The following is an 11431-nucleotide window of genomic DNA, read 5'->3' on the forward strand; positions in this document are numbered from 1 at the left end:
GGCCACGGCACCATTCTCCGCCGCAGGGAGCGCGGCGCAAGGCACGGCGGGAGTTGGAGTCAGAGGAAGGATTGACGGGTCCGCAGAAAGACGGGCGCTAAATCCGCCTCTGATACTAGGACTCCTGGGATGAGTAGTTTTGGGTTTGTTGGTTGGTTTTTTTTTTTTTTTTTTTTTTGGTCCCCTGACAATTCCTAGATAACTACAAGCCCCATCGGTCACCGCGGTGGTTACGGAGACAGATAGGAAAGCATTTCGGTACTTGAAGTTCTCTAGGGCAGCTGCTTGGGCGCTAAGATTTATGGGAAACGTAGTGCTCTTAAAAACTGCAAGTAATGTCGGGAAGGAAAGGGCGTCTGGGAAGGTGGCGGGGGTGGGGGGAGGGTAGCTTAAAGAGAAAGTAATCTGTAAATGAGGCTGATGAAGTCTCCGAGTCCACTGAAACTCCAAGTTAGAATAAAACACCCCAAGAACAAACAGGGCTCGAGAAACCTGTACGAAATTGGGCTGCGAGCCAGAAAGATTCAAGACTTCAAGCCTAATTAAAAACATCTGAGAGCTGAAATAAATGTAACATAAGAAGGTGTAAGTGATCTCGCCTTTACCAAGGTGCACATCCAGGAGCACACCTCGCCCTTCCAGCCAGGGTCCTGACCTCACTCGTCAGTGAGACATAACGATGGGCAAGGGCCCTGGAAGGCAGAGCTTGGTCAGACCAGATCAGATGAGATCAGTCGCTCAGTCGTGTCCGACTCTTTTCGACCCCATGAATCGCAGCAGGCCAGGCCTCCCTGTCCATCACCAACTCCCGGAGTTCACCCAGACTCACATCCATTGAGTCAGTGATGCCATCCAGCCATCTCATCCTCTGTCGTCCCCTTCTCCTCTTGCTCCCAATCTCTCCCAGCATCAGAGTCTTTTCCAATGAGTCAACTCTTCGCATGAGGTGGCCAAAGTACTGGAGTTTCAGCTTGAGCATCATTCCTTCCAAAGAAATCCCAGGGCTGATCTCCTTTAGAATGGACTGGTTGGATCTCCTTGCAGTCCAAGGGACTCTCAAGAGTCTTCTCCAACACCACAGTTCAAAAGGATCAGGTCTTCGGCGCTCAGTCTTCTTCACAGTCCAACTCTCACATCCATACATGACCACAGGGAAAAACCATAGCCTTGACTAGACGAACCTTTGTTGGCAAAGCAATGTCTCTGCTTTTGAATATGCTATCTAGGTTGGTCATAACTTTCCTTCTAAGGAGTAAGCGTCTTTTAATTTCATGGCTGCAGTCACCATCAAGTCTGACACTGTTTCCACTGTTTCCCCATCTATTTCCCATGAAGTGATGGGACCAGATGCCATGATCTTCATTTTCTGAATGTTGAGCTGTAAGCCAACTTTTTCACTCTCCACTTTCACCTTCATCAAGAGGCTCTTTAGTTCCTCTTCACTTTCTGCCATAAGGGTGGTGTCATCTGCGTATCTGAGGTTATTGATATTTCTCCCAGCAATCTTGATTCCAGCTTGTGTTTCTTCCAGCCCAGCATTTCTCATGATGTACTCTGTATATAAGTTAAATAAGCAGGATGACAATATACAGCCTTGATGTACTCCTTTCCCTATTTGGAACCAGTCTGTTGTTCCATGTCGAGTTCTAACTGTTGCTTCCTGACCTGCATACAGATTTCTCAAGAGGCAGATCAGGTGGTCTGGTATTCCCATCTCTTTCAGAATTTTCCACAGTTTATTGTGATCCACACAATCAAAGGCTTTGGCATAGTCAATAAAGCAGAAGTGGATGTTTTTCTGGAACTCTCTTGTTTTTTTCCATGATCCAGCGGATGTTGGCAATTTGATCTGTGGTTCCTCTGCCTTTTCTAAAACCAGCTTGAACATCAGGAAGTTCACGGTTCATATATTGCTGAAGCCTGGCTTGGAGAATTTTGAGCATTACTTTACTAGCGTGTGAGATGAATGCAATTGTGCAGTAGTTTGAGCATTCTTTGGCATTGCCTTTCTTTGGGATTGGAATGAAAACTGACCTTTTCCAGTCCTGTGGCCACTGCTGAGTTTTCCAAATTTGCTGGCATATGAGTGCAGCACTTTCACAACATCATCTTTCAGGATTTGGAATAGCTCAACTGGAATTCTATCACCTCCACTAGCTTTGTTCGTAGTGATGCTTTCTAAGGCCCACTTGACTTCACATTCCAGGATGTCTGGCTCTAGGTCAGTGATCACACCATCGTAATTATCTGGGTCATGAAGATCTTTTTTGTACAGTTCTTCTGTGTATTCTTGCCATCTCTTCTTAATATCCTCTGCTTCTGTTAGGTCCATACCATTTAAAAGGCAGAGCTAGGTACTTCAGGTTAATCCCTTCAACTCAGCCTAGTGGGGATGGGGGGCCAGCTACATCTCAGTCCCCTTCACAGATTTGAGGCCTCCCTTAGGTTCATCCTTATCTGCCTGTCCCCCAGCTATCTGCATATGTCCTCTGTATCTATCTCTGTGTTTGGTGTTCCTTGTGCCTTTTGGTATGACTTGTTCATTGGTCTCTATGAGTTCCTTTTATATCCACCCATGTTTACATGTATCCTTTCCCACCTTTCATGTGTCTGCTCGTGATTCTGCAGCTGTCCTCTGTCCACCGTAATTTCGTGTCCTTTTCTTATATATTCATCTTTGCCCGTTTCTGCTGACTGTGACTGGGTGCCCTCTGTTTGTCAACTATGTGTGTGTCCTTTATATTCTAAACCACCTCTGTGTGGGCTCCATCTCCCTATTCCCAGAGCAGAAGGCTCTGCTAAGCTCAGCCCAGAGAGACTGTTAAGATTTAGGGAGGAGGCTAAAGAGGAAGATGGAAAGGATGACCAAGGTGGGTGATGATGATGGCAACAACAAAGCGGGCCAGTGACAGCCTAAGCATGACTTCTGCATTAGACAAGGCTGCTATGGTCCCCTCCTCCCCACCTTCTCCATGTGTCTAAATCTCACCCTGCCTTCACCAACAAACTCATATGCTGCTTTCTCCATCTGTTTGCTTAAATCTGTCTGCTCCCTGCTCTGGATCCCCAGAGCATTTTTCTGCCCACCAATTCTTAAACTTTAATGTGCCTGAGATCACTGAGAAACTTTTAAAAATGCAAATTTCTGAATTCCAGCCTAAGAGATTCCTCTTCAGTGGGTGGGGCCCGGAAGTGGAACCCAGAAGTCTGGATTTTTAAGCAACTCCTCTGTTGATTGCAAAGCAGGTGTAGTAAGGACCACACTGAGAAACTCACCTCTCCAGTGTTACCTTGCACCTGGAATGCTTTGGACACTGCTGCCTTATAATACCAGCTTTTCCAATCTAGGCTCCCCAACCTACTTTCTGGTGAATTTGGACAGTCACTTCTCTGAGTTTCATTTTCCTCCTCTGAAAAATGGATAGAGTATGACAGGAAAGAAAATGGGAAACTTTCAAAGGGAAATGATTATCCTTATTCCTGGTCAACACATCTTGCTGCCCTGCAGTAAAGAGACACCCCAAAAGGGCAGAGATCTTTTTTTTAAACAAATATTTTCTAAGCAGGGTCCTCTTACTGTAAACATTGATTTCCCTTAATAGGTAGATACCCTGCCCTCAAAAGGTTGTTTTCATGCAAGAAATTGATTAAAGAAATTTGAGGACGAGGATGGGAAGGAGATTTATTTCTCACTGCTTACTCCTTTATACCTTTCTAAATTTGTAACTTGTGCATGTATTACCTATTCAAAAGTAGTAATAACATTAATAAAGTCTTCCATATGATGCCTTAGAAAAATTCCTTTAATTGAAGTTTTAGTAGAATTTCAGGAGGGAACCAGATTAGGTATGTCTATTCAAATTACCCTCCTGAAATTCTACTGAAACTTCAATTAAAGAAATTTTTCTAAGGCATCCTTGACTCAATGGGCATGAGTTTGAGCAAGCTCTGGGAGTTGGTGATGGACAGGGAAGCCTGGCATGCTGCAGTCCATGGGGTCGCAAAGGGTGGGACATGACTGAGCAACTAAACTGAACTGAACTGAAAGATCATTTTGAAAAGATTTGAACCCACAAAGATGGGGACATGAGAAGAGGAGAGCACAGTGACATTTTGGAAGGTAGAAAGCATCAGTGGTACTGATTTGACACATTCAAGAGAGCTGAGAAGAAAGCTGGCCTTGGAGGATGGTGAGACTCAGTCTCACCTGCAGAAACCTCAAAAGGCCCGGGAGTAGGGCATCAAGTACCTCCAGAAGGGAAGGGAACAAAAGTGAGAGCTGGTTAAAAGCTGGTTAGCAAATATTAGATCCCTGAATCCCCTCCCCCACTTCATACTAAGGGAAGACTGCCTCTCGCCAAACCCAGGCAAAATAAAGGAAGGTTTGGGGGGTTTTGTTTTGTTTGTTTCCCAGAGGAATAAAACAGAGAGGGCTTCTGCTATGAAGAAAACTAGGCACAGTCAAAGGCATGGGTATTTTATAGACATCAAAGAAATTAAAGCAATATGCATATAGAATACTGAGACCCCAGATCTGTTTTTCCTAGAAGGTTGACCAGCAGCCTTTACCCTAAAGGCTAGATACTGAGGGAAATCTCCACAGGAAATGTGTTCAGCCCAAGAGGAAAGATCTATGGAATCCCATATCAGAGATTCACCCTACAAATTTCCCATCCAGAAAACCCCCACACCAAGTTCTCAAATGAGAAGCTCCAACCACATGCCTATAGGTCCAAGATGCCTTTTTAGTCTCTCACTATTTTTTAAGTCCCTCACTCTTAAACATGAGTAGGCACTCTAACATGAATGATAGAGACAAGACAAACAAGTGAAAATAGAGAAACTGCAGGGAGAAGAAAACTTCCAAAATCTATCTTTTCTCAGATGAGAGAAAATATTGTATACATGAAACAAGAACAGGATGCCATAAAAAAAAAGTAACAAGCAGAAAATACAATAGAATTCTTAAGAAATAAAAATATAAGAGCACAGATTAAATTCTCACTAGAAGAGTTGGAAAAGAAAAGTTCAGAAAATCAGAGAACCACCCAGAAGGTGTAGTATCTGAACAATAAGAGTTCCCCTACCTCAAAAATAAGGAAGGAAATATCAAAGGAATAATTACAAAAAACCTCCCAGAACTGAGGGACAAGCATTTTTTTTTTTTCTGATTGGAGGGGGCCACCCACTGCTCAACATAGTGGTTAGAAATGGGTCCCCACCGGTATGAAATTTCAGAACACTGAAAGAGAAGATCTTGAAAGTTCCCAAAGGAAAGAAACAGATTTCTTAAAATGGATCAGGACAGAATGTAACATACAAAATGGAACAAGAGCTTCAGAAATCCAAAAGAGGAACCTCTTTGGTGGTCCAGTGGGTAAGAATCCATCTTCCAATTCAGGCGATGAGGGTTTGAGCCCTGGTTGGGGAACTAAGATCCCACATGCTGCTCGATTGCAACTAGAGAAAGCCCACACTTTGCACCAAAGATCCAGCACAGCCAAAAAAATTTTTTTAAGAAAAAAAAGTAAAAAAAATAATCTGAAGGAAAGATTCCAATCTAGAATTCAACACCAAGCCAAACTATCAATCAAGTGGGAGGGTAGAATAAAGACATATTCAGACATGTAAGTTCTCCAAATTTTCCATTCTAAGTATTTCTATTCAGGAAGCCACCAGAGGATTTGCTCCATCAAAAAAAAAAAGGAGGGGCGGTGGTGATGTTTAACCATGAAAGGGTTTTCTAAACCTAGAGCTTAGAAAATACAGGAGAGGGGTGAAGGAAATCCCCAGGATGCTCAGAAAGGGAGATTCCAGGAGGAAAGTTAGAGACCAGACTACTCAATCCCAGCCACCTGTTCATCTTCAGACCTACCCCTTCCCCTCAACACTCCCCCAGGGCCTGGCACGGCACCTGCAAATGCCCTAGGGGTATATGTGGGAATGAATGAAAGAGGCTTCAGGCCCATGGCAATGTGGTGGCAGAAAAGGCCTTTCACTGCCTCCTCTGCCATCTATGCCCACAGAAGCCTTAATCAGCCTCCTCCAGCAGGGCCACAACTGTTACTCTCTCTCCCCCAAGGGGGAGGGTCAGAGAACCCACTGGGGCTCAATCTTATCGTTCCAGAAAAGGGTACTTGGCCCTTCCTCACCCATGCACTCCCCAGGTCTCCCCACTGTCTCAGCGCAATGCCCTTGATGGGAAGGGGCTGAAGAGAGCAGTCAGATGTGATCAGAGCCAGTTAATGTCAGCCTGACTCTGGTCCCCTTTAAGTCTCAGGGACCAAGGGAAAAGCAGACAGACCCGGGGGTTGTGGCCGTACACGGTGGGGGCTCCTCATTCAACCTTAGATGCCTCTGTCTATAAGTAGCAAGGTTACTTCCAGCACTATTTGTCACCAAACTCCTGCAAATAATGTCACCGAATGACCTTTGTGTGTGTGCGCTAAGTCGCTTCAGTCGTGTCTGACTCCACGCGACCCCACGGACCATAGCCCACCAGGCTCCTTTGTCCATGGGATTCTCCAGGCAAGAATACTGGAGTGGGTTGCCATGCTCTCTTCAGGGGATCTTCCCGACCCAGGGATCGAACTGGTTTCTCTTAGATCTTCTGCATTGGCAGGTGGGTTCGTTACCACTAGCGCCGCCACCAAACAACCTTTTTCATCTTGCAAATTGGAAATTGTGAGGATCCTCACTGCTGAAAGAGATGAAATGGTACAGTATTATTCACTACAGTACTGTTGGTATTATCAAAAGAAAGGAAAAAACCTAAAAGCCCATCAACAGGGACTACATACATCATTCTGACACAGAAATGTCACGAACTATTATGCAGTCATAAAAATGAAGGTGGACTGGCAAGTCTTTGTGGACTGAAATGGAAGGAGTTAAGATATATGTTAAGTAAAAGGTAGTAAAGTGTGGAACAGTATATATGGGATTCTACAATTTGCTTAAAGGAAACAGCTCTATACTTGCTTGAAAATTATATACAGAGAATATTACTAGAAGACGTATAAAGTTGGTAATTTTTTGATTCTAAGAAGAAAATTGGGGTGGCAGGGGATGGGGAGGGTAACATGAGATGACTTGTCACTAAATTATCTTCTTGACTTTCTAAATTTCGTATCATATGCACATATTAATTCCATATACAAAAATAAGCTGAATTTTAATTTTTTATCTTATTTTTTGGCTTCACTTTTTTTTTTTAAATTAAGCTGAATTTTTTAAATGGCATCTACAACTCATGGGGATCTTGAGGTGTTTTGTTTGACCCATGCCTCTTGGAATGCAGAATCTTAGTTCCCCAACCAGGGATTGCTTCCCTGCAGTGGAATCGTAGAGTTTTAACAAGTGGATCGCCAGAAAATCCCTCCTTCCTGTTCTATGAAGGCTGAAGTTCTCTCCCCTGAGGGCTAAGGAGCTACTGCCACCATAATTCTTGGAAGAGTGGAGAAGAGAATCCAGGAATGCAGCTGCCAAGCCCCTTCCACATGTGGGGTCATACGTCCCTCAGCAGGGACCACTGCAGAGCCTTTCTGTGACCTGGCAAGTCTAAGCCCCTCCACATCCATGCTGCCTTCAGATGAAGCTTCTGGAAGTTCACCTCTGCTCATGCGTCTCTCCTACCTAAACCCTTTAGTAGCTTCCACTGTCAACCAATTAAACTCTGAGGAGTTGGGCCCAGGGATTAGTACTTTTTAATTCTTCAAGTGACGCTAATGTACAGCTCAAGTGGGAAGCCATGGCCTTGGAACAGTGCTGTTCTTGGACTGCTGTGATAATGAAAATGTTCTATATTTGTGTTGTCCGGTACAGCCAGCAATAGCCATATGAGGCCACTGAACACTTAAAGAGTGCCTCATATGACTGAGGAAGGGAACATTTAATTTTAATCAAAGTTTAAATAGATATGTTAGAAGAATAGAGAATGAATAGAGAATAGAGAATGAATCCGATGATTTTCACTTTTGAAAAATAGAATCTAAGAGTTCCCCGGTGGTCTAGTGGTTAGGATCTGGGCTTTCACTGCCACGGCCAATTCAATCCCTGGTTGCGACACTGAGATCCTGCAAACTGCATGATGGCCAAAAAAATAAAAATAAACAACAACAAAAAACAGAATTTTTTTTAAAAATATTTTTATTATTCAAGATATTATAAGTACAGAAGAGTTATACAACATAAGCATTTTTAAGAAAATAGCTAATATAATTTAATATAAATATATTAACAGCTAATATCTGAGATACCTGAATATTCATTGGAAGGACTGATGCTGAAGCTGAAACTCCAATACTTTGGCCACCTGATGGGAAGAACTGACTCATTGGCAAAGACCTTGACCCTGGGAAAAATTAAAGGTGGGAGGAGAAGGGGATGACAGAGGATGAGATGGTTGGATGGCATCACTGACTCAATCGACATGAGTTTAAGTAAACTCCGGGATTTGGTGATGGACAGGGAGGCCTGGCGTGCTGCAGTCCATGGGGTTCCAAAGAGTTGGACACAACTGAGCGACTGAACTGACTGAACTGAATACCTGCGAATTCCCTGGTGGTTCAGCAGTTAGGACTCTGCACTGTCCCTGTTGAGGGCAAGGCTTCAATCCCTGGTCGGGGAACTAAGATCCCCGACTTAAGCACTTATGAATATCAACATATTAATTGATTTACCAACATCCCCCTTTACAGATGTGAAAACTGAGACACAGAAGGGTTGAGTAACTTGTGGCAGGTCACGCAGTGAGTGAATGATGGAGTGGGACTCAAATCCAGGTAAACGGGTTTCCAAGCCCACGTGAACACCCACACCCAGGTAGAAGTGCCAGTTTTACCAGCCCATAAGGCTGGTACCTAGGAGCTCACTGCAAAGGAACCCATTTTCTTGAACTAAATATTATTCAAAATCTAAATACAGTGATAAGTGATTTTATCAAGCACTTACCGTGTTCCTGGGCTCGATTCAAAGCACTTTAAAATACATTAAATTCATTCACTCTTCACCACAACTCCTTTTTACAGACCATTTTACAGAGATGCAAACTGAGACTGGGGAGAGTTAAGCAGTTTTCCTAAAGAGACACAGTGTGTCACAGTGGTGAAGCAGGTACTTAGACTTTGTTATCTCAGACTCTTTTTTTTTTTAAATCTCAGACTCTTAACCACTCTGACTCATTGTAAAATGCATAAAAGCATGGATTCTTTTTTTTTTTTTACTTTGGGTGGCACCAGTGAGAAGGGGCAACGGAGGCAGTTTTGAAAACTATTGGTCTAAACTATTCATCCTCCTCTCCTCCATTTTCCAGAAGAGGGTAACCAGGGCCAAGAAGAGGTAATGGGAGCAGGTCACACGGTGTTGAGGACTGGGACAGAAGCCAAACCCCTCGACTCTCTTTTAGGAGTTAAAGGGAAGGAAACTGACATTTCCTTTGAACCTAATGAGCATGTAAGGTTTTCACTCAGATGATCTCCGTTTCTTTTGACAACCACCCCATAAGGGTAGCTATTTGTACTAGTATTTTTGCAGTAGAAGAACATTTTGTTTAGAAATTCTAGTTAAGTCATTTGTTAAAAGCCAATCTCAAACCCAGGTCCCTTGACATGCAAACACAGTTTCCCCTAGACCACATTACCTTCCTCTAGTATTCTAAGCTTCACAACCCCACTGCTGTGCCAGTTCCTCCTTCTGACATGGTCAGAAATAAGTCCCCCACCATCTCCCTGACCTTGCCCCTCCAGACTCACTTCAGAACTCTAGAGCCAGATCAGCACCCACAAGTCTTCTCTGCCCTAGGGCCCCAAGTCCACTGACTTCTTTCTTGACCTTCCTCCCACAAAAATGTAGAACCAACACCAGCGTCAAAGGAACCATTTCACGGAGACATCTGTGAACTAGCTCCAAGCTGAGCTAGCCACCTGGGGGCCGTGACCCTGTGTTTCGGACCTTACTAATCAAACGGAGGTTTAAACCAGCAGCAGCACCTGGGGTGATGAAACAGAAATGCAGGTGACACCAAACCTGAGCTAGAATCTGCTTTTTAAGAGGCTCCCCAGGTGATTCATTTGCACACTGAATTCTGCAAAGCACTAAGTTAGACCTGAGTCCCAGGGGATGCAGGCTTACACCCGCCCCTGTAACTGACCCTCTTCAGCTCTTGGCTTGGTTGTTAGAGGCAGCTGTGAATTGGTTGATGATGTTATTGTAAGGAGAACTTGGATATTAAATTGCAACCAAGGCCTGGGAGATTACTGCAACAAAGGGAACTCTGGTTGTTTTATTTCAACCAGCATCTGCATGGTGGGCTGAATAACAGGCCCAAGAGATTTGCTGCAAAATAAGAATTTAAGAAGCCTTATTGCTATCTCCACGCAATAAAGTGGAGAAATGGATAGGAGTCTGGCTTGAACTAAATTGGGGTGTGCCAAATTGGAAAATAGTTTAAAAATGCATTGGTTGCACTGAAACAGCATATTTATAATACTGGCTTGGACACTAAAAGGAAACCAACTGTGACACTGGATTTACTGAAATATCTCTAAGAACTTGTGACAAGATTCTCTCCTAATAACAATAAGAACAACAAAGAAAGGTATTAGACTGACAGAATCTGGACTATCACACTGACTGCATTTCAAACTGGAATGCACGGTAGAGTAAACACTACTGGGACCTAGCAGCTCTGTTGCAACAAGTTTGGATTTGCTATTGAAACAAATCGACAAGTCTGTGGCTGAGTGCATGCATGAGGACCTTACAGAGTGTCCTGCTGTGCCAGCAGCCTGAGCCCTGGAATGCCTGTGGACAGGGCCAGAGGGACTCCTATCACAAGGTTGGATTATGCTGAGAGGCCATACTGTATAAAGGCAAAACTTGTGAAATGCACTGCCATGGACATAAGGACAACCAACTGATATGAAGGACCATAGGAAACAAGCTCAGGCCTTGGCTAGATAAGCAGCCATTCCATGTCTGTGATGTTGGCAGGAAAGTAATGTGATCCCATCTCAGGTTGAGGAAACTGAGGCTCAGGGAGATGTTCAGAGGGTAGCACAATTCTCACTGCTAGTGAACAGCATGATAGGATGTGGCCCTGGACCTGGGCCTTTTGGCTTCATCTTGCAGTTCTTTGTCAGGGAGACTCTGCATATGCTTTGAAGTAGGATCAGGAAATTGTGGGAAGAAAAACACATATTTTCTCTCTTCAAACCTAGAATATTTTGTTGCAAAATTTTAAGAATCTAGACAATACTATAACATAAAATCCAAATATCTTATTTCTAAGTTACCACAGGTGTCTGGAATTTCGGCAAATCCAAGACCAATACAGTGACAGCAAATTGTAATTATGGCAAAGTTTTGTTTGGTTTAATGGTAAAACCCGAATTCAAGTTTTGGCTCTATCATTTCTTAATATATAACTTAA

Source organism: Bos indicus x Bos taurus, chromosome 3, assembly GCF_003369695.1.
Source record: "Bos indicus x Bos taurus breed Angus x Brahman F1 hybrid chromosome 3, Bos_hybrid_MaternalHap_v2.0, whole genome shotgun sequence".
NCBI classification, from domain to species: domain Eukaryota; kingdom Metazoa; phylum Chordata; class Mammalia; order Artiodactyla; family Bovidae; genus Bos; species Bos indicus x Bos taurus.